We start from the raw sequence: 24,314 nt of genomic DNA on the forward strand, positions 1-24,314 counted from the left end.
CAGGAACAGCTTCCTCCCCGCTGTTTTCAGACTTAGGAGTGGACCTCTCATATGTTAGAGTTTGTAGAGTCACTACAGTATGGGAACAGGCCATTTGGCCCTACAAGTGTACACTGACCCTCCAAAGAGCAATCCACCCCTCTACCCAATCCCTGAAGCCTGCATTTCCCATGGCTAACCCACCTATAGCCTGCCCATCCTTGGACACTACCGGCAATTTAGCATGGCTAACTTACCTGACCTGCACATTTTTGGACTATCGGAGGAAACGAGAGCACCCTGAGGAAACCCACACAGTCATGGGGAGAATGTACAAACTCCACACAGTTGTCCGAGGGTGGAATCAAATGCAGGTCCTTGGCACTGCCAAGTACTAATCACTGAGCCACCATGCTGACCTGGTTAAACATTTTCTGCACCTTCTCCGCAGCTGTAGCACTATAGTCTGCATTCTGCTCTGTTAGCCTGATGAGCTCATAGTGAGGTATGATTTGTCAGGATAGTATGATAAGCGATACTTTTCACTGTACCTCAGTACATGTGACAACAATAAATCAAATCATTTACCATCTGAAGCCACCACAAAGATCCCACCTTCTCAAAATTGCCCCTCACCGAGGCCTGCTGGCTGTCAGGTTAAACCACCACCAACATTCTGTCACTCTCTCTTTAAAGAGTGAGCAACTCTATTGTCTGCTGAGACTAAGATAACTTTATATGTGCAATTGTAACAAGACACCCCTGTTTTAAAACTCCAACCTCTTAGTAATAAATGCCAAAATTTCACTCACCTTTTTAATGATGGGCTGCACCTGCATTTTGTGTTTCATACACAAGATTTCTCGGGGCTGCACTGTTTTGGATTCTCTCAACATTTAAATAATACTGTGTCTTTTGATTCTTCCTACCAAAGTGCCTGATCTCATACTTTCCTGCATTAGACTCTAATTGTCAAGCTTTAACCCAATCACTCAACCTGTATTTATCCTCTTGCAGATTCCTTATAACCTCCCACTTGTTTTTATGTCATCAGCAAATACAGTCAGCCCCTTCCTCCAAGTCATTAATATAGATAATTAATAAGTGAGGCCCTAGGCCTAATCCTACATATGTCTTTCTAACCTGAAGAAGACCCATCAATCTGACTCTCTATCATCTGTGTTAACCAGTCCGAAATTTATGTCAGTACCTTATTCCCAACATTGTGGGCTCCTACAATGTGCATTATCCTTTTAGGTATCTTTATCAAATGCCTTCTGAAAATCCAAATACAATACCTCTACTTGTTCCCCTTTATCAACTCTATTTATATTGGCCTCAAAGAACGCTGTCAAATTTGTTATATATGATTTCTGTTTCACAAAACCTCATGTTAATTCAATTTGACTGTGTTAAGTTTTTCTAAGTGCCTGCCTTAAACACAGTGGCTCAGTGGTTAGCATGGCTGCCTCACAGTGCCAGGGACCTACATTTGATTCCACCCTTGGGCGACTGTGTGGTGTTTGCATGTTCTTCCTGTGTCTGCTTGGGGGTTTCTTCCGGGTGCTCCAGTTTCCTCCCACAGTCCCAAGATGTGCAGGTTAGGGTGGATTGGCCATGCTAAATTGCCCGTAGTGCCCAGGGATGTCCTTTAGGAAAGGAAACTGCCATCCTTACCTGAAACAAAAGCAGAAGTTGCTGGAAAAGCTCAGCAAGTCTGGCAGCATTTGTGAAGAGAAATCAAAGGTAACATTTCAGTTTGGGTGAACCATCCTCAGGTTCTGGATCTAAAACATTATCTTTGATTTCTCTTCACAGATGCTGCCAAAGCTGCTGGACTTTTCCAGCGACTTCTGTTCTTGTTTCTGATTTACCGCATTCACAGTTCTTTTGTTTTTCTTTTGCCATCCACCTGGTCTCGATTACATGTAACCCCAGTTTAGTTGACTCTTAACTGCCCTCTGAACAGTTAGGGATGGGCAATAAATGCTGGCCTTGCCAGTGCTGCCCTCATTTGATGAATTAATTAAAAAAGGGTTGGGTGGATTAGTTATGGTAATACAGGTTTATAGGGTAGGTGGTGCGACTGGGTGGGATGCCCTTCAGAGGGTTGGTGTGGCCACAGGACCTGCTTCCACGCTGCAGTGATTCTACGATCGGCAGCTTTCTAGTCTGCTGGAATCCTCACAGCGTCCAGTGTATTCTGCCTCCACCATCTCTGCGGCCTCTTCCTTTAAAACTCTTGGATGCAGGCATCCTGCCCTGTGACCAGTCTGTATTTAGTCCCATTAGTTTGACAAATACTTTGTCACTTGTTGTAGAGACTGTTACAAGATCTTCCCTCCCATTAGCACCTTGCTTATCTTGTTATCTTTGGCAGGTTTATAGTGTGCTCCATTATTAAAACTAGTGCAAAATATCAATTTGGATTTTCTGCCATTTCCCTGTTATGAATTTCCCAGTTGCATCCTCTAGGTCCCACACTTAATTTAGCTGCTGTTTCTTCTTTGTACCCATAGAAGCTTTGCTGTTTGTATTTATATTCCTTGCCTGTTTACCTTTATAATCAATGTTCTCCTTCTTTATTAACATTTTAGTCATCCATTACTGATTGCCAAAATATTCTAAACCTCTGGGCTTGCCTTTCTTCCCCCATTTTGTATGCTTTAGTTTTTGATTGGATATTCTCCTTGACTGCCTCTTCATCTTTCTCATTGATTCTTTCTTTTTGACAGGAATAATTTTTTGTCGAACACAATTAAATATCTGCTTAGATGTCTGCCACTGCTTACCTATTGCTAGTCTACTTAGTTCTATTTGTTTTCACAGCTCCTTTAGATAACTTTTTCTTCATAACCTCTTATTTGCTTCTTATTTGAGTCAGGGACACTAATTTGAGACCCAAGTTGCTCTCCCTCAAATTGAATTTGAAATTCAGTCATGTTGTTCTCAATAGCCCCTAAAGGATTCTTAACTGTGAGATCTCTTATCAATCCTACGTCAATTCACATTGCTAGATCTAAGATAGTCTCTTCCTGGGTTGACAGCACCTCACATTCCTTGCAACCCTACAAACCAATGGTCTCAATGTGGACTTTACTAGCTTCAAAATCACCCCAACCCCCGAACTCATCCCAAGACCAGCCACCCCTCTCATCACTGCCTCACTGATTTGCCAGTCTTCCATCCCACCTATCCACTCCTTCCACCTCACTGACCAACCCCCACCCGTACATATCTACACTCACCTTTACTAGCTTCATCCCTTGACCTGCCTGTCTTCTATCCCACCCTATCCCTTCCACTATCTACCTGCTATCACTGTCCCCTTCTCTATTTATTTCAGAGCCCTCTTACCCTCCCCTATTTCTGAAGAAGTGTCCCAACTCGAAACATCAGTTTTCCTGCTCCTCTGGTGCTGCCTGGCCTGCTGTGTTTCTCCAGCTCCACACTGTGTCATTGGCTTCCTTGTTGGCTTGGAAACATACGGCGCTAAGAAGCAATCACTGATTCTAGAAACTCATTTTCAATGAAACCCTTGTCCGTCTGGTTTGCCCTTCAATATGTGGCTAGCACTGCTACCTCACAGCACTGGAGACCCAGATTCAATTCCAGCATCAGGCGACCGTCTGTGTGGAGTTTGCACAATCTTATGTCCATGTAGATTTCTTCTCGGTGCTCTGGTTTCCTCCCACAGCCTAAAGGTGTGCAGGCTAGGTGGGTTGGTCGTGCTAAATTGCGGATAGTGTCCATGGACGTGTTGTTTAGGTGGATTAGCCATGCGAAATGCAGGAAATGAGGGGAGGCAATGGCCTAGTGGTATTATCACTGGACTGTTAATCCAGAAACTCAGATAATAGTCTGGGGACACTGGTTCGAATCCCGCCATGACAGATGGTGGAATTTGAATTCAATAAATATCTGGAATTAAGAATCTAACGATGAATGTGAATCCATTGTCAATTGTCGGAAAAATCCATCTGCTTCACTAATGTCCTTTAGGGAAGGAAACTGCCATCCTTACCTGGTCTGGCCTACATGTGATTCCAGACCCACAGCAATGTAATTGACTCTTAACTGCCCTCTGGGCAATTAGGAATGGGCAATAAATGCTGCCTAGTCAGTGACACCCTCATCCCGTGAAGGAATAAAGAAAAAACAGAGATAGAATAGTGGGGTGGATCTGGCTGGGATGTTCCTGAGAGTGCTGGTGTGGATTAATTGGACTGGATGGCCTGCTTCCATACTGTAGAGATTCTAACAGAAGCCAAGTGAGATACAAATATCAGAAGATGACAGAGTTTACCATATCATAAACCTTGGAGAGTTGCAGGGAGCATTCTGGGAAGGTGAGTGAGGGAAGGCCTAGAGTGGCACGGTGGCTCAGTGGTTAGCACTGCAGCCTCACAGCACCAGGGACCCGGATTCGATTCCAGCCTCTGGTAACTGTCTGTGCGGAGTTTGCACATTCTCCCCATGTCTGCGTGGGTTTCCTCCAGGTGCTCCGGTTTCCTCCCACAGCTCAAAGATGTGCAGGCTAGGCGGATTGGCCATGCTAAATTGCCCATAGTGTTTAGGGATGTGTGGGTTATAGGGGAGTGGGTCTGGGTGGGATGCTCCAAGGGGTGGTGTGGACTTGTTAGGCTGAAGTGCCTGTTTCCACACTGTAGGGAATCTAATCTAATCTAATTTTACCCAGCATGTCAGTGGTATAAAGCAATCAGAAGCTTTTATGACCATTAATAACGTGTGCCCTGAAAAGGCAGAATGGCACATTAATAGCAGAAATTGACAGAAGCCATAACTAATAGATTACCATTATGTATCCTGAAGGACATGTATCTCAGCAAGTGGTGCCCCATGGTGCAGCCTACAAGAGACTCTCTGACTTTGCTGTAAAGAATAGTAACTCTGCTATCTCCTATCACTAGGACATGTCCTCTCTTCTATCATCCATCCCCACAACATGTGTTATTCTGTGCCAATGAGATATTTCATTTCATAGAATCCTTACAGTTCATTTAGCCCATTGAGTTTGCACCAACCGTCCCACCTAATCCATATATTTCCCATTGCTAATTCACTTAGCCTGAGAAACCAACATTATGGACACAAAAATGGCACAGAAGTTGCTGGAAAGGCTCAGCAGGTCTGGCAGCATCTGTGAAGTAAAAATCAGCACTGAGGAAGTGTCGCCGGGCCTGAAATGTTAACTCTGTTTTTCCCTTCCCAGGGGCTGCTAGACCTGCTGAGCTTTTACAGCAACTTCTGTTTTTGTTCCTGATTTACAACATGCACAGTTCTTTTGGTTTTTATTCACTACCTAATCTTTACATGATTGGACTGTCAGAGGAAACCTTCACAGACAGAGGGAGAATATGCAAACCCCACACAGAGAGTTGCCTGAGCCTGGAATTGAACTCAGGTTGCTGTTGCTGTAAGACAGGACTGCTAACCGCTGAGCCACTGTGCTATTTAGAAAGAAAATAAAACATTGTCAATATGCTATGATGTATCAGCTGGATGGGAGTTTGCTCGCTGAGCTGGAAGGTTAGTTTTCAGACGTTTTGTCACCATTCTAGGTAACATCATCAGTGAGCCTCCGACGAAGCGCTGGTGTTATATCCTGCTTTCTATTTATCTGGTTAGGTTTCCTTGGGTTGGTGATGTCATTTCCTGTTCTTTTTCCTCAGAGGATGGTAGTTTGGCTCCAAGTCAATGTCTTTGTTGATGGAGTTCCAGTTGGAATGCCATGCTTCTAGGAATTCTCGTGCGTGTCTCTGTTTGGCTTGTCCTAGGATGGATGTGTTGTCCCAATCAAAGTGGTGTCCTGCCTCATCTGTATGTAAGGATACGAGTGATAGTGGGTCATGTCGTTTTGTGGCTAGTTGATGTTCATGTATCCTGGTGGCTAGCTTTCTGCCAGTTTGTCCAATGTAGTGTTTGTCACAGTTCTTGCAAGGTATTTTATAGATGACGTTCGTTTTATTTGTTGTCTGTATAGGGTTTTTTAAGTTCATTAGCTGCTGCTTTAGTATGTTGGTGGGTTTGTGGGCTACCCTGACGCCAAGAGGTCCGAGTAGTCTGGCAGTCATTTCGGAAATGTCTTTGATGTAGGGGAGAGTGGTTATGGTTTCTGAGCCCGTTTTGTCTGCTTGTTTGGGTTAGTTGCTGAGAAATCGGCAGACTGTGTTCATTGGGTACCCATTCTTTTTGAATACGCTGTATAGGTGATTTTCCTCTGCTCTGCGTAGTTCCTCTGTGCTGCAGTGTGTGGTGGCTCGTTGGAATAATGTTCTAATGCAGCTTCGTTTGTGGGTGTTGGGATGGTTGCTCCTGTAGTTCAGTATTTGGTCCGTATGTGTTGTTTTCCTGTAGACGCTGGTTTGAAGTTCCCCATTGGCTGTTCGCTCTACTGTGATATCTAGGAATGGCAGCTTGTTGTTGTTTTCCTCCTCTTTTGTGAATGTTATGCCAGTAAAGGGTATTACTGATGGTCTTGAAGGTTTCCTCTAATTTGTTTTGTTTAGTGATGACAAAGGTGTCATCCACATAGCGGACCCAAAGTTTGGGTTGGATGATTGGCAGAGCTGTTTGCTCGAGTCTCTGCATTACTGCCTCTGCTAAGAACTTTTAACTTTGTGCAAGACCTTGGCCAGAGAACCTATACCGGGGAACCTTTACAGGTGAAGGGTAAAACTTTGGTTCCTGTCTCTGGTTCAGTTAGCAGTGATTATAGTATTAGGTTCAGGCCCAAGCTTGATGGAGTGAAATTGGTTGCGAGAAATTCGCATGGATTGGCTCAACATTTTCCAATTAGAACATGGCTGCCTGAGTGAAATCCTAATTAAATATCCAGAGGTTTCTCAGGAAGGCCTAGGGACTGTCGGGGGAGCCAAGGCCACCTTGCATTGTTGACCAGGAAGCAATTGCATGATTCTGTAAGGCGTGCCCAGTGCCAGTTGCCTTATGGGCAAAAATAGAGGCAGAAATCAGGAAGGTGGGAAGCGAAGGAATCCTTAAACCAGTCTGGTTTGCAGACTGGGCAGCAACGGCCATAGCAATTGCGAAGCCTGATGGTCGGTTTGCTTTTGTGTAGATTTTAAAGAAATGATAAACCACTTCTGGCAGCTGGATAAATACCTTCTCCCTCGAATAGAGGATTTGTACGCAAAGCTGGCGGGGAGGCTGCTCTTCACAAAGCTGGATATGAGACATGCTTAATCGCAATTGCATTTAGAGCAGGATCCCAGAAGTATGCTACAATTAATACCCATAAGGATTTGCACTAATACATGAGACTGTCATTTGGGGTATCATCAGCCTGTGCAACTTTTCATCGGATGATGGAGAACATTTTGCAAGATCTACCTCAGGTCGTCATTTATCTAGATGATGTCCTAGGGGAACAGGGAAATCTAATGAGGAACACTAAGAGCACTTAGATATAGTCCTAAGGTGTTATTTCAAGGCAAACATACGGTGAAGAAGGAAAAAATGTATCTTTCAGGTCTCCTACATGATTTACTTGGGCTACAGAGTCAATAAGACTGGGTTATACACGTTGTAAGATAAAGTCAGGTCAAAAACAGAGTCTGAGGAAGGGTCACGGGGCCTGAAACATTAACTCTGATTTTTTTTCTTCACAGATGCTGCCAGACCTGTTGAGCTTTTCCAGCAACTTCTGTTTTTGTTCCTGATTTACAGCATATGCAGTTCTTTTGATTTTTCTTGAAGGATTAGCCTTGGAAATGGAAATTAACAAACCCTAGCTTTCAGTGAGGTAAAAAATCAGGTATCATCCTCTAAGGTTATGATCCCAAGTAAATCCGATAATGACATGCAATGACATGTAAGGCATCAGGACTGTATTAGATACCGGGTGACCCAATGCAGAGGAACATCCAAAAGCATTTGCATCTAGGACTTTGGCTAAAGCGGAGTCTAAGTACACTCAGATAGAACAGGAAGGATTGGTGGTGATATTTGGAGTCAAAAATTTCCACCATTAATTTTATGGATGAAAATTTATGATACTCATGGACTACAAAACCTTACTTAGGTCTGTTTAAAGAGAACACAGCAATACCACCCATAGCTTTGGGCTGCAAATCATCGATGGGCTCTAGTTTTAAATGCTTATAATTCCATGTTAGAACACTGTCTGGGAAGCCGAGTAGCAAATATGGATGCATTGATCCGCCTCTCATCAGCAAATTGACTACCGGTGGTATCCTCAATGAAAGAGCCTATGATGACATCAAAGTTTCTGGACACCCTCCTAGTCTCAGCTGCCAATATCAGACTTTGGACGCAGAAAGATCCCATCCTTTCAAAACAGCAACAACTGGTATTAATGGGGGGGGAAATGGCTGTCACAACTAGAATCGAAACCTTTGTCGACCCGGAGAGACCAGCTCACGGTGGAGGATGGCACATTATAATGGGGGAGCAAGGGTGATTCTCCCGTATAAAGGTTGCCACCAGATACTGGCTGAACTTCATCAGGGTGATCCAGGGATTTCCAAAATGAAGTTATGTCTGGTGGCCAGGCTTCAATGCAGATATAGCTGCATTGTTGGGGCAGTGACCATAGTTTCAACAATAAAAAAATTACCACCAGCAACTCCCCCACATTCATGGGAATGGTTGGGTAAACCTGGATTTGGTTGCACATTGACTGTGCGGGCCCTTTCATGGGTTCAATGCTTTTAGTCATTGTAGAAGCCTACTCAAAGCGGTTAGATGTTCATGGGGATCAATTGTCAAACATGAGGATTATTGTAGAAAAACTGCACTTATCTTTTTCGGCACAGAGAACTGGGGGAGCTAGTCACAGACAGGTCACAGATGGGTCATCATTTCTCAGCTGGGCATTTGATCATTTCTTAAAGTCAAATGGGATTTGACATGTAAGGGCAGCTCTGTGCCATCATCAGAACCAGCAGTGCCAACTTTGAAGGTTGGCTTGAATAAAGAGCCTACAGCATTGCTAGATACCAAGTTGTATTATTGGATTACAGGACTATCCCACATACAATTACAGGAATAGCCTCAGTAGAAGACTCTGCACGAGGTTAAATCTGATCTTCCTGGTCCTGGGGGAAGGGCGAGGTGGCGTCAGGAATGCCATTGCTGCACATGACAGATGTAGCAACTTCAATGCCTTTGCTGCCGGAAGAAGTGAAATGATGCTGAGGCACTCCTGGTGCAAGATCGAACACCTGTGTTTACACACGGCCCATATCGGCTGCTGAATCAAAGGAACCTGACCCAGTACCAAAGCTCTCCAAGAGAAAGAACCGGCTTATTTCCTCAGATTCAGAGGGGGAAGGGTGTCATGTTTGTAACAAGGCCAGTCAGGTAGACACTATAGAATGAGTTCCTTGATTGGCCCTGTTCATTTGGTCCAATCAGGGAGCCCTGGCTGACACATAAAATGAGTGAGTGTCAGAGACACTGACACTCCAGTAAATGACTCTGAATGAAGCAGTACTATAACCATGCACTGCTCATATGCAAATAAAGAGCGACATAGTGATGGGCTGTTGGTGTCTATCAATTTATTTCAGGAAACTTTCAGGCAAGTTGAAAAACAGACCTTTTGCATTCTGAAGAGTAAATTTCAGGTTTGGGGATCAAAAACTGTAGGGTGTTGGGGAGGGATGGGGGGGATTAATTGAACAAAACCTATGTAGAGCTTTAAAATGATATTAAAATCTTTGCATAAGTTTTTAAATTTATTAGCTATGAATCACACCTCTTTTATGCTCCACAATCCACCAAAGAATTCTCATGTTCTCACTGATCCACTATCCACAGTCTTTCCCTGGGGTCACTGATCCACTAATCATAGTCTTTCTTCCCCCCACCACCATGATCCATGATCCACCAATCACAGTATCCCCTCTGTGCTTGTTCATCCACCAATCACAGTCTCCCATCTGTGCAGACTGATCTGCCTATCACAACCTCCCATCTATGGTCCCTGACCCACCAATTGGAACCTTTCGTCTGTACTCACTGATCTGTCAAGCACAACCTCCCACCTGATCCACCACTCACAACCTCACATCTGTGCTCTGTGATCCACACCCACCTCAGCGATTTTATTGCAGGAGACCTGGTAAGAGGTTTGGAGGCAGGGGAATCTAGTGCAGTGCTCCAGTTGGAATATGACTCTGAATGAGGATAGTTTGTGGATAACGGCTCCCTGTAAATTTGACAATCGTTAGTGATTGTGTGAGATTGGACCTGACTGGGAAGAAACATCAATGGCAATTGGCTGGTCATTTTTCAAAATGTCTTGTTGGGGGGGCTGCTGGAGTGGTGTGGTGTCGCAAGGTCGAAGCTTCACTTGAGCTGTTGAATGATCTTGTGAGCGCCCTGCTAATATTGCTGGCAAACCTTATCTAACTCTGACTGAAATCATCTAGTTTAAAATAGATGATTTCCTTCAGAGCAATGTCAGCGTGAAGTCTCTCGGGCTGGAGAGTGTAGCTTTAAGACATATACAGACAGGTGCTGGACTAACTCCGAGACAAGCTCAGGGAGGAGATCCATCTTGAATTGAAATGATGCCTTTTGTAAACTTGGGCGTTCTGTAAATGTAGCACAGCTGGTGAGGTACCTTTATTGTGTGCATGTTATTTACAATGCAATTAAATACAGGTTCCGTTTCTGAAGCTCCCATGAGATGGAAATGAGGGAAGCACATGGTAATCCCTTTCAAGTGTGGATATTTGCCTGGGCAGTGATAGGTACATTAGAGATATTGAAAGAACACTAAGGATTTCCTGTAAATCCAATTAAAAAAACTCTCAGTTGACCAGTCAGAATTATTCAAAAGAATTGAGAAAGTGAATCTCACATACTCATCAGAGAGTAATGCTGTTTGCTTTGTAGTTGTTTGTTTAGTCAGATTTTTTTTTGTTTGCACGGATGAATACTCATGCTTTACACAAGAGAAATTACTGACTGTTCTGATGAGTCAGAACTGAGGACATACTTTGCATTTTGGATTCAAGAAGTGTGTACCCTGTGGTCTAGGCCCGAAACATCAGCTTTTGTGCTTCTCAGATGCCGCTTGGTCTGCTGTCTGTGTTCATCCAGCTTCACTTTGTTATATCAGATGGAAGTGATCTGGCTGAACTGATACAAGGTAGATATAGGCAATCACAAACTTCAGACCTCCCTGTTACAGAGGAAGAGAATTAGAACTAGAAAGCATAGTTTCAAAATAAGGGGAAGCAGATTTGGGACTGAGTTGAGGAGGAGCTTTTAAATCCAAAACATTGTGAATCTGTGAAATTTCCTGCCCAGTGAAGTGGTTGAGGCTGCTTTGGTGAGTGTCTCTTAGGCACAGATAGATAAGATTTTTGAACAGTTAAGGAAGTAAAGGTTATGGTGAGCAGGTGGGTAAATGGAGCTGAGTCCACGAAAAGAGATCAGCCATGATCTAATTGAGTGGCTGTGAGGTGGAGGTGCCAGTGTTGGACTAGGGTGGACAAAGTCAGAAGCCACACAACGCCAGGTTATAGTCCAGCAGGTTTATTTGCAATCACAAGCTTTCAGAGCACTGCTCCTTTGTCAGGTGATGTGCCTTATTGATTAGTGGAACAGGCTTGATGGCCAGATAGCCTACCTCTGCTCCTATTTCTTATGTCCTTAAGCCTCTCCCACTGTTTACAACACCTTTTTAGTTCCAGGGCTCCTCAATACTGCTTGCCAAGGATATTTTCAGAGTTCTGTAGTCAGGAACTTTAAATGAGTTGCTTTATCTCTGACTCTTGAATTTGTTCTGGTTGAGCTGCTGAGAGGAATAGATGTGAAATGCCACTGGAATGATACCGGGGCATCAAGTTACAAAAGCACTTTTCTGTAGAAACCGCATGGTAAACAAGTCAGAACCAGCTTGCAAGCAATATGGCTGCCTTGATAAAGATGCAAGTTTGCTCATGAGAAATTATACACAACTAAAAAAATGATGGTTCTCTCTCATATGCTAACATACCACAATGTCACTGCAAGCACTGATAATTAAATCCTGACCCGATAGAATTTCAGTCCCGAGACTTGTAATCCTGCTTGAAGCTGTATATTAGTTAAGTAAAAACTGACAAGCAGAACTGTATCTCAGGGCTAACTCTCCAAGAATGCCTCAAAACTATATTTCATAGAATTGAAGCGTCAGCTCCATCATAATAGGTGAAATATGGAAAATTGATAAGTTGTAGCCTCTTAAGTATAGAAACTTTGGAGCAAGACTAAGCCATTCAGCCCATTGAGCCTGCTCTGCCATTCATTATGATTATGTCTGACCACCCAGCTCAATAACCCATTCTGCTGCTCCCCACCCCACTGTATCCTTTAAACTGTTCTGCTCCAAGGGTTCTATCTGATATCTTCTTGAAACTGTACACTGTTTTTGCCTCAAATTCTTTCTGTAGTAGCGAATTCCACAGGCTCACCACTCCCTGGGTGAAGACATTTCTTTTTCTTTTGGTCCTTGGGGTGGCACAGCGTTTAGCACTGCTGCCTCACAGCGCCAGGGAGCCGAGTTCAATTCCAGCCTTGGGCGACTGTCTGTTTGGAGTTTGCATATTCTCCCTGTGTACATGTGGGTTTTCTCCTACAGTGAAAGATGTGCAGGTTAGGTGGATTGGCCATGCTAAATTGCCCGTAGTGTTCGGGGATGCGTAGATTAGGGGGATGGGTCTGGGTGGGATGCTCTGAGGTTCGGTGTGAACTTGTTTGGCCAAAGGGCCTGTTTCCACACTGTAGGGATTCTATGATTCTAACTGTTTTTTTTTCTGTATCTCTGACGTGTGATCCCTGGCCCTGGACTCCCTGGCCATTGACAGCATTGTTAAATATTTCAGAAATGTGTCTCAATGTAAAATATAACTATACAGCATCCAAAAATTTCTGTTACAGATTTGTGACATAGAGATGCCGGTGTTGGACTGGGGTGGGACAAATTCAGAAGTCACATGACACCAGGTTATAGTCCAACAGGTTTATTTGAAGTCATAAGCTTCCGGATTCCCGCTCCTTCATCAGGTGAAGTCACTTAGAACATAGAACATAGAGCAATACAATACAGGAATTGGCCCATGATGTTCTGCTATCGTGAAACTAATCCCTTCTGCCTGCCCTTGGCCCATATCCCTCCATTCCTTGCATATTTATGTGCTTGTCTAAACGCCCCTATCTTATCTGCCTTCACTACCACTCCTGGCAGCACATTCCATGCTCCTACCACTCTATAAAAGAACTTGTCTCTCATGCCTCCTTTGAACTTTCCCCACTCGTCTTAAATGCATGTCCCCTCGTATTAGGCATTTAAACTCTGAGAAAAAGATTCTGACCATCAACCCTATCTACGCATCTCAATTTTACAGACTTCTATCAAGTCTCTCCTCAACAGCCCGAGTTTTTCTAGCCTCTCTTTATAGCTCATACCCTCTAATCCAGGCAACATCCTGGTAAACCCCTTCTGCACCCTCTCCAAAGCCTCCACATCCTTCATATAATGTGATGACCAGAATTGAACATGGTGCTCCAAGTGTGGCCTGACCAAAGTCTTATGAAGTCTCAAGCCACATCTTGACTCTTGTACTCAATTCTTTGACCAAGTACAGGCAAGTACGCCATAAGCCTTCTTTACCACTCTACCTATTTGTGTGGCCACTTTCAGGGAGCTATGGATTTGAACCCCAAGATCCCTCTGTATGTCAGTGATGTTCAGGGTCCTGCCATTAACAGTCTGCTTTTCCTTAAACATTTGATCTCCTAAAGTGCAGCACCTCAAACTTCCCCGGATTAAACTCCATCTGCCATTTCTCTGCCCATATCTGCAACTAATCTATATCCCATTGTGTCCTTTGACAAACGTCTACGCGGTCCACAACTACAATGATCTTCGTATTGTCCACAAAATTACTAACCCACCCATAAACATTTTTATCCAAATCATCTATACATATCTCAAATGGTAGAGGCTCCAGTATGGATCCCTGTGGAATACCACGAGTCACGGGCCTCCAGCCTGAAAAACATCCTTCCACCACTACCTTCAGTATTCAATGGGCAAGCCAATTCTGAATCCACATGGCCAAGTCACCATGGATACCATGTATGTTAATCTTTCGGATGAGCCTACTATTAGGGGCCTTTTAGAAATAAAATCCACGTAGACAACATCCATTGTTCTACCCTCATTAAACACCTTTGACATCTTCCCAAAAAATTCAATCAAGTTAGTAAGACATGACGCGCCCTGCACAAAGCCATGCTGACTGTCCCTAATTAGGCCATGCTTTCCTGAATATGCATAAATGCTGTCCCGAGGAATTCTCTCCAGTAGCTTCCCAACCAATGTGAGACTCACTGGTCTATAGTTTCCTGGATTACTCTATTTCCCTTCTCGAACAGAGGAACAACATTAACTACTTGCCAGTCCTCTGGGACCTCTCTATTGGCGCAAGGAAGCAAAGATCTTGGACCAGGTCCCAGTAATCTCCTCTCATGCCTCTCTCAATAACCTGCGGTAGACACTATCAGGTCCTGGTGACTTATCCACCTTAATGATCTTCAAGAGATTCAGCACTACTTCTTTCTTGATCTCAAAATGTTCTTGCATATTAGCATATTTTACACAAATCTCACTATCCTCCATATTCTTCACTTCGGTGAATGCCGACGCAAAGTTCTCATTTAAGATCTCACTCATCCTCTGCCTCCAAGCATAAGTTCCCTCCTTTATCCTTGAGTGGTCCTACCTTCTCCCTAGTTATCCTCTTGTTCTTGATGTACCTATAGGATGCCTTGGGATTTTCTTTAACCCTACTTGCCAAGGTCATTTCAGAACCCCTTCTTACTCTGCTAATTCCCTGCTTGAGTACTTTCCTGATTTCCTTGTATTCCTCACGGGCCCTGTCTGATTTCAGCTTCCTAAACCTTACATGCACTACTTTTCTCCTTTTGATGAAATTCACAACCTCCGTCATCATGAAGGGTCCGTTACCATGCCATTCTTGTCTTTCCTCCTTATTGGAATATGCCGGTCCTGAACTCTCCCCAGCAGGTCTTTAAACAATTCCCAAGTGTCAAATGTGGACTTGCCTGATAACAGCTCCTTCCAATTAACACTCCCTAGCTCCTGCCTAATACTGATCTAATTATCCCTCAACCAATTTAGTGCCATCCGACCATGCCCTGACTTATCCTTGTTCATAGATATCTTAAAACTTGTTGAATTGTGATCACTATTTCTAAAATACTCTCCCACCACGCAATGTTTAAATGTCGATTCTATATTAGAAACAATATTAGAAACTATATTAGAGTTTTCACCTGGACTCCACAATAGCCAGGAAACTATAAATAGACTTAAAGCTAATTGAAAGTAAAATGCTAGTCTGGCTCTTTTCCTTTGAAAATAGAGAGGTCAGACTCATGTCACAATCCATTTGAGAAAGTGTACTCATACTGGAGCCTCGCTGCTCCTGGAGTTTTTGCAAATGTTAAGGTTTTAATTTCAGCACACAAATACCCCAAGCTTCCTGCTTGACGAACTCAGGGTAACAGGAAACATTGACTAGGTTTTGACACTTAATAAGAAACTTCTACGCATAAGAAAATAAATCAGCTCTAACCACAGGGAAACATAATATGAATTCTCAACTTTAAATTCTCTGACTGGAACTCTATGGCTTCTTAATCTGCTACCCACCTGCAAACAGACACAGGCAGAGAAAAAGAAATAAAACAGGAAAACACAGTTCAATAGCATAATAAATAGGGAGAGGGGGGAGGCAGACCGAAGATGGAGAGAAAAGAAGATAGGTGGAGAGAGTATAGGTGGGGAGGTAGGGAGGGGATAGGTCAGTTCAGGGAAGATGGACAGGTCAAGGAGGTGGGATGAGGTTAGTGGGTAGGAAATGGAGGTGTGGCTTGAGGTAGGAGGAAGGGATGGGTGAGAGGAAGAGCAGGTTAGGGAGGCAGAGACAGGCTGGGCTGGTTTTGGGATGCAGTGGGTGGAGGGGAAGAGCTGGGCTGGTTGTGTGATGCAGTGGGGGGAGGGGACGAGCTGGGCTGGTTTTGGGATGCGGTGGGGGAAGGGGAGATTTTGAAACTGGTGAAGTCCACATTGATACCATTGGGCTGCAGGGTTCCCAAGTGGAATATGAGTTTCTGTTCCTGCAACCTTTGGGTGGCATCATTGTGGCACTGCAGAAGGCCCATGATGGACATGTCATCTAAAGAATGGGAGGGGGAGTTAAAACGGTTCGCGACTGGGAGATGCAGTTGTTTATTGCGAACCGAGCGGAGGTCGTTCTGCAAAGCGGTCCCCAAGCCTCCGCTTGGTTTCCCCAATGTAGAGGAAGCCACACTGGGTACAATGGATACAGTATACCACATTGGCAGATGTGCAGGTGAACATCTGCTTAATGTGGAAAGTCATCTTGGAGCCTGGGATGGGGGTGAGGGAGGAGGTGTGGGGGCAAGTGTAGCACTTCCTGCGGTTGTAGGGGAAGGTGCCGGGTGTGGTGGGGTTGGAGGGGAGTGTGGAGCGAACAAGGGAGTCATGGAGAGAGTGGTCTCTCCTGCACATCTGCCAATGTGGTATACTCTATCCATTGTACCCAGTGTGGCTTCCTCTACATTGGGAAAACCAAGCGGAGGCTTGGGGACCGCTTTGCAGAACACCTCCGCTTGGTTCACAATAAACAACTACATCTCCCAGTCGCGAACCGTTTTAACTCCCCCTCCCACTCCTCAGATGACATGTCCATCATGGGCCTCCTGCAGTGCCACAATGACGCCACCCGAAGGTTGCAGGAACAGCAACTCATATTCCGCTTGGGAACCTGCAGCCCAATGGTATCAATGTGGACTTCACCAGCCTCAAAATCTCCTCTTCCCCCACTGCATCCCAAAACCAGCCCAGCTCATCCCCTCCCCCCACTGCATCCCAAAACCAGCCCAGCCTGTCTCTACCTCCCTAACCTGTTCTTCCTCTCACCCATCCCTTCCTCCCACCTCAAGCCGCACCTCCAATTCCTACCCACTAACCTCATCCCACCTCCTTGACCTGTCCATCTTCCCTGGACTTCCCCTCCCTACCTCCCCACCAGCACTCTCCTGTCCACGTATCTTCTTTTCTCTCCATCTTCGGTCCGCCTCCCCCTCTGTCCCTATTTATTCCAGAACCCTCACCCCATCCCCCTCTCTGATGAAGGGTCTAGGCCCAAAACGTCAGCTTTTGTGCTCCTGAGATGCTGCTTGTCCTGCTGTTTTCATCCAGCCTCACATTTTATTAGAGATAATGGGAACTGCAGATGCTGGAGATTCCAAGATAATAAAATGTGAGGCTGGATGAACACAGCAGGCCAAGCAGCATCTCAGGAGCACAAAAGCTGACGTTTCGGGCCTAGACCATTTTATTATCTTGGATTCTCCAGCATCTGCAGTTCCCATTATCTCAGGAGCACAAACCCACAGGATTCATTTTATTTCTTCCGTGTTGTTGCAACTTCTGATCCTCTTCATTTTAAGGCCTGTCAATTCCTTACTGAAGCTTGTATTCAAATCAAAGTCGGAAACTACGTTTTATTGCAAGGCTGTAGCTTCCAATCTGTTTTTAAAATGGACACAATGGGGCTCATACAAAACATCATTTGACTACCCTTGTATTTTCAGCCAGTGTTAGAACCACAACATAATTATCTCATTAAAAATCAGAAGAGCTATTTTGAAATTCAGTGAACATTTCCAAAGGTAAATAGCTCAGTTAGAGTGTTTTCCTTGAGGGGTCAATGGCTATTTCTACCCCAACTAAACGCTAACAGAATGAGAGCCAAGGAAGCTAATGTTTGAGATGCTTTGGAGTGCTACATGGAATTCCTGTTTCCCGTTTACAGAAAGGATGTAGTGAAACTTGAAGGATTCAGAAAAGATTTACGAGAGTGTTATCGTGTCGGGAGAGTTTGAGCTACAGGGAGAGGCTGAATAGGCTGGGGCTATTTTCCCTGGAGCGTCGGAGGCGGAGGGGTGACCTTATAGAGGTTTATAAAATCATGAGGGGCATGGATAGGGTAAGTAGACAAGGTCTTTTCCCTGGGGTGGGGGAATCCAAAACTAAGTGGCAAAGGTTGAAGGTGAAAAAGACATAAAAGGGGCCTGAGGGGCAACTTTTTGATACAGAGGGTGGTACATGTATGGAACAAGCTGCCAGAGGAAGTGATGGAGGCTGGTACAATTGCAACATGTAAAAGGCATCTGGATGGGTATATGAATAGGAGGGGTTAGAGGGATATGGGCCAAATGCTGGAAAATGGGACTAGATTTGTATAGGATATCTGGTTGGCATGGATAAGTTGGACCAAAGGGTCTGTTTCTATGCTGGACGGTTCTATAACTCTAATTGAAAAGTTACTTACTTTACAGACCTGGCATAATCCAAAACCTAGCAGCTAAGCAAGATGACAAAGTGTGGAGCTGGATGAACACAGCAGGCCAAGCAGCATCTCAGGAGCACAAAAGCTGACGTTTCGGGCCTAGGCCCTTCATCAGAGAGGGGGATGGGGAGAGGGTTCTGAAATAAATAGGGAGAGAGGGGGAGGCGGACCAAAGATGGATAGAAGAGAAGATAGGTGGAGAGGAGAGTGTAGGTGGGGAGATGGGGAGGGGATAGGTCAGCCAGGGGAGGATGGACAGGTCAAGGAGGCGGGATGAGGTTGGTAGGTGTGAAATGGAGGTGCAGCTTGAGGTGGGAGTAGGGGGTAGGTGACAGGAAGAACATCCAACCCCAACACCCAAGACCTTTTACCATCCCCACCCTTGTCTGCCTTCCGCAGAGACCACTCTCTCCGTGACTCCCTTGTTCGCTCCACACTCCCCTCCAACCCCACCACACCCAGCACCTTCCCCTGCAACCACAGGAAATGCTACACTTGCCCCCACACCTCCTCCCTCAGCCCCATCCCAGGCCCCAAGATGGCTTTCCATATTAAGCAGATGTTCACCTGCACATCTGCCAATGTAGTATTCTATATCGAATGTACCTGGTGTGGCTTCCTGTACACTGGGGAAACCAAGCGGAGGCTTGGGGACCGCTTGGCAGAACACCTCCGCTCGGTTTGCAATAAACAACTGCACCTCCCAGTCGCAAACCATTTTAATCCCCCTCCCATTCCTTAGATGACATGTCCATCCTGGGCCTCCTGCAGTGCCACAATGATGCCACCCGAAGGTTGCAGGAACAGCATCTCATATTCCACTTGGGAACCCTGCAGCCCAATGATATTAATGTGGACTTCACAAGCTTCAAAATCGCCCGCTCCCCCACTGCATCCCAAAGCCAGTCCAGCTTGTCCCTGCCTCCCTAAACTGTTCTTCCTCTCACCTATCCCCTCCTCCCACCTCAAGCTGCTCCTCCATTTCCCACCTACCAACCTCATCTCGCCTCCTTGAACTGTCCGTCCTCCCCTGGCTGACCTATCGCCTCCCCACCTATACTCTCCTCTCCACCTATCTTCTCCTTTATCCATCTTCGGCCCGCCTCCCCCTCTCTCCCTATTTATTTCAGTTCCCTCTCCCCATCCCCCTCTCTGATGAAGGGTCTAGGCCTGAAACGTCAGCTTTTGTGCTCCTGAGATGCAGCTTGGCCTGCTGTGTTCATCCAGCTTCACACTTTGTTATCTTGGATTCTCCAGCATCTGCAGTTCCCATTATCTCTGATCACAAAGCTAAGCAAGATGAGACAGTTTGGGATAGCAGTCATTTTCACATTTTGAGTTGCATGAAAATCTGGCTGTGAGCAATCATTTTGTGCAGAGATCTCAGTTAAATTATCTGAACACCAACTGGGAGAAATTATCCTGAATTTCCAAATTGTAGCAGGCTGCTGTGCTGTAGAAGTGAAACAAATGAGCCATCATTCTCTCTTGATCTGCTCAGTTCACCTGTACGATCAATGTCCAAATATATGACTACAGGAGCCATCACGTTTCATGAATCTGACTTCAAGCTTTCAGCCCCTTCCTTTGAGAAAGAAAATCTTCAAACAGGCCAGACCTGCAACAATCTTAGAGTCTGACCTTACTTTTATCTTAATAAGTAACATGTATCCTTTCTTTTTAATCTTTGTATCTCTATTTTAGCTGATAATGTTCTCACTTTGATCTAAGTAACCTTCAGCAATAGTTATGGAATAAGCAAACTTTTTTAAAAAAATGTTTGAAACAGGAGGACATGCTGCTGTTAATTTTTAAACTGATTTGATTTTATTTGATTTATTGTCACATGTACCTAAGTATAGTGAAAAGTTTTATTTGCGAGCAGTACATGCAGATCAAAGTAAGCGAGGGCATACAGATCACTGGTGCATACAGATGAGGCACACAGGTTACACCACGTAGGACATGTGCGAAGCAAGATTAACTGTAGCAAGATCAACATTATTTGAGGTTAGACAGTCCATTCATCAGTCGAGTAAGAGCAGGAAAGAAGCTATTCTTGAACCTATTTGTATATGTGTTCAAGCTTCTGTATCTTCAGCCTGATGGATGGGGTTGTAGGAAATCATCACAGGATGTGATGGGTCTTTAACGTTGGCCGCCTTACAGCGGCAGCGAGCCACGTAAGTGAGTCTATGGATGGGAGGTCAGCTTTTGTGATGGTCTGTAGTTTTTTTACAGTCCTGGGCAGAGCTGTGCCAGGCCGTTATGCACCCAGATATTATGCTTTCAATGGTATATCTGTAAAGGTTGGTGAGGGTCCTTGTGGATATGTTGAATTTCCGAAGCCGCCTGAGGAAGAGGAAGTGTTGTTGTGCCTTCTTGACCGTCACATCTATGTGGGAAGTCTAGGACAGGCTGTCGGTTATATTCACTCCTTGGAACTCTAGGAAACTGTACAGGGGCTACAAGTGAGCTTCGTTCAATGACAAATCTGACGATATGCCTGTTGTGGTTGAGAGAATTGTCATTCCTTCATCATTTCTGGGTCAAAAGCTTAAAACTCCCCACTGAACAGGACTGCAGGTGAAACTGCGCACATGGATTGCAAAGACTGAAGAATGACAGCTCAAGGACAATCATATGGAGGATAATAGTGTTGCCAACAATGCTCACATTCTGTTAATGAATTTAAAACATAAACAATTAAAAATGAACATGAACAGAGGGAAGAATGCCTCCTGAGAGCAGGCTGGCAGCTCAGACGAATGTGGCATTAAATCAGGAGCCACGGTTGGTGTTCATGTTCCTAGTTCTGTTCACCTCCACTGGGGATTTTTAACCAGCAGTAAGGCAGGTGATGGGCGGCTCACTTGCACTTGAACCAACCAAGGCTCTTCAATGGCCAATAAATTAATTCTTAGGGACTTCCTCCTGCACTGCTCATAGCAACCTCAGGGGGGCAGCAAAGAGTGATGGGAGGAGATGTAGCTGGTGATGGCTGGATGTACATTCCCTTCTATGAATTCAACAGGATCCAAAACAAATGGCAATAACCAGCACTGCTTTTTGATTCCCCCCCCTGCCCAGATTCACAATTGTGGCCCCTATCTCTCCCACCCTTCATGGTCCCAGACAAGACATCCTGATGGACCTTGGAATCTGGTCTCCTTGATGTTTCTTTCAATGGACTGGCTGCAATCTCAACAGTGACCACCACTTCTGGGGTACTACTGAGTTGGGGGGGAAGGGGACATCTGATTGGCCAGCAGTTCTTGGATGAAGGACAGTTTTAACTCTGGTCTCTCTATGTGTTAGTGGCCTGATATCAGTATTGTGAACCCGTGTGCAGCGAGGGTTGTAGTTCTCATCACAACCATTTAAACACCCTGCACAGCAGGTAAAGATAAAGAAGAAAATGTCTCTCACTGAGAGCTGATAATCAGCTACTGCCAAAAAGAATCAGGACTAAAGAGTTTCATTCAACCTATGGTTTAACGAAAAGTATTAATGCTACCAGTAATATCCAAAGCAACTGCCATAATGTTTAACTACTAAGTCTTCATGAACAATTCAGTGACTAGTCCATATATTTTCTTTTAACTTTTTTTTTGGCCCAAACTCTTATTTCTAATAAGCGTAAATGTTTGTCGCACTCCAAATTCATCTCAGTAGTTAATCAAGTAACACTTATAGCTCATTCAAGGAAGCTTGAATTAATGGTTCATTTTAAAACATAAGTCCATCTGGGTCTGGGGAGGGGTGCTTTTAAAACTAAGCTTGTTGTGAACGACTGAGGGGATGGGTGAATAACCAAAGGAGAACCAATTACCCCCTCCTCACCCAGGAACGGAGTAATTTAACAGATTCAGTCTGAACCCAATGCAACTGTGGATTGGTTATAACAGTTAGAACTGAAGCAGTGTAGGGCAGAGATACTCCCTGTGAGGTGGTTGCGTGCATCGTATAAATGAAAACTGAAAGAACTGCAGATGCTGTAAATCAGAAACAAAAACAGAAGTTGCTGGAAAAGCTCAGCAGGTCCGGCAGCATCTGTGAATTCAGTTCTGAGGAAGGGTCACCGGATCCCAAACGTTAACTCTGATTTCTCTTCACCGATGATGCCAGACATGCTGTAGTTTTCCAACAACTTCTGTTTTTGTAAAAATGAGTCCAGTTTGAAGAAGTAATTTGGAGTTTGGTCTGGCCTTATGTGACTAGATAAACACACACTCGAATGGGCTGGCGACACCAACGCAGTGTAAGTAGCGTTTTCCTGTAAAGTATCACAGGACAAGAATCCTGAGAATTCTTACGGTGGACAGTCACCTGAAGTGAGGTGCCCTTCAGTGGGGCAGCAGTTCTGCGCTAGCTGAGCAGCTCCTAAGGCTTCCTGAGCTGGTGAAAAGGTCAATACAGGATGGAGGTTAAAGGTGGAAGAAGCACTTCTATAGGTGCAGAGCCACCTCAAATCCACACACAAATCGATGAGTTCCCAGACTGTATTTGTAGCAAGGGCCCCAAGTGCAGTTGGCATCTTTCTCAGATAAGGCGTTTGGAGCAGGTGCTTGGGCAGTGCTATTGGTGAATGGCTACTTGAGCCCCAAGAGAAACCTCCCATTGAATGCGCTCAGTTCAACCGGTGATCTTGGAAGCCAGGGGAATCAGCAGATGCCTTGTGATAGCATGAACGTGAGTTTAATGAAGAATTGTTGAGCATCTGCTATCATTGTGGAAGCAAACATCTCCGCTTTTTACCTTGCGTATGATTATTTTATGTTGGCTAACGTGGTTTTAGACTAATCATCAGCCTGATCAAATGGGCCAGCAGTAAAGGAGGTGCATGTAAGACGAGATTCAGACTTCCATGTGATTCTGTAATCATCTTTAACCAATAAAATTGTTGAAAAGTGACACAATGAGTAAATCAGAATCAAAATCAGAAATTGCTGGAAAATGTGAAGGAGGGTCACCCGAAATGTTAACTACTTTCTCTCCACAGATGCTGCCAGAGCTGCTGAATTTTTCCAACAATTCCTGATTTCCAGCATCTGCAGTTCTTTTGTGTTTGTTTTCAATGAGAAAATAAATTGTCTTGATCAATGTATTTACTGGAGAGCAGTGCTGTGTCCCTATTTTTGGCCATTAATTAAACTCAGGGGCAGAAGGCATTTTCAAAATAAATGTCGATTGGTTTCAGTGAAATCTGTCAATTTGTACTGCAACAGCATTTCAGGTTACAAAAGCCTCAGGTGAGAATTCTGTTCCTCTGGAAAGAATGCTCCTTTCTGAGCTCCAAGTCCCGGCTTGAATCTCCTCAGGGGAGAACTGGAGAAGTGTGAGCGAGAAAATTTGAGAAGGAGCAAAGCTCCGGGGTGGGGGGGGCGGGGGAGGAGAACGTGGGTGGGAATTAATCATTGCTACTTTAGAGCTCGCAACCCCCAAATTTCACCTTCCACCCCCTCCATTTTGGGAATTCATACTCCTGCAATTTTGATTTGAGACGTTAGGTCACTGAGGGCACTGCAGCAGGAGAAATTCTCACTGTCACGGTTCTGGCAGTTTCTGAACAAGTCCGTACTCGCTGGCAGAATAAAAATGAATGGTTTTTTTCTCAATCAGTTGTTTGACTGAAGGAGAGAGGACTGATTTCAGTTTGGGAATTTTGCCAACACTGACACAAAGTGAAATGTAACAATCAGGACACGATGTCACAGAGGTTGCTATGACCTGATAACGCCCTGAGACATCGCTTCATCAGTTTTAATGGCAGCACAGGAGAGAAACTTTGATTCATGGTTAATAGTGAAAGGCGTGTTGATTGACAGTGAGCCAAGCGTTTGCGAGCAAGTGCAGTTTGATGAAAAATAC

The 24,314-nt window shown here is 44.7% G+C and overlaps 1 protein-coding gene across 1 annotated transcript in view; it reads left to right on the forward strand.

Annotated features, from left to right (window-relative positions):
- Nucleotides 1-24,314, forward strand: part of LOC125464837 (F-box only protein 39-like) — an 84,020-nt gene that overhangs the window by 40,571 nt on the left and 19,135 nt on the right. The gene's annotated exons all lie outside the window — the stretch shown is intronic.

Source organism: Stegostoma tigrinum, chromosome 24 (assembly GCF_030684315.1).
Source record: "Stegostoma tigrinum isolate sSteTig4 chromosome 24, sSteTig4.hap1, whole genome shotgun sequence".
NCBI lineage: Eukaryota > Metazoa > Chordata > Chondrichthyes > Orectolobiformes > Stegostomatidae > Stegostoma > Stegostoma tigrinum.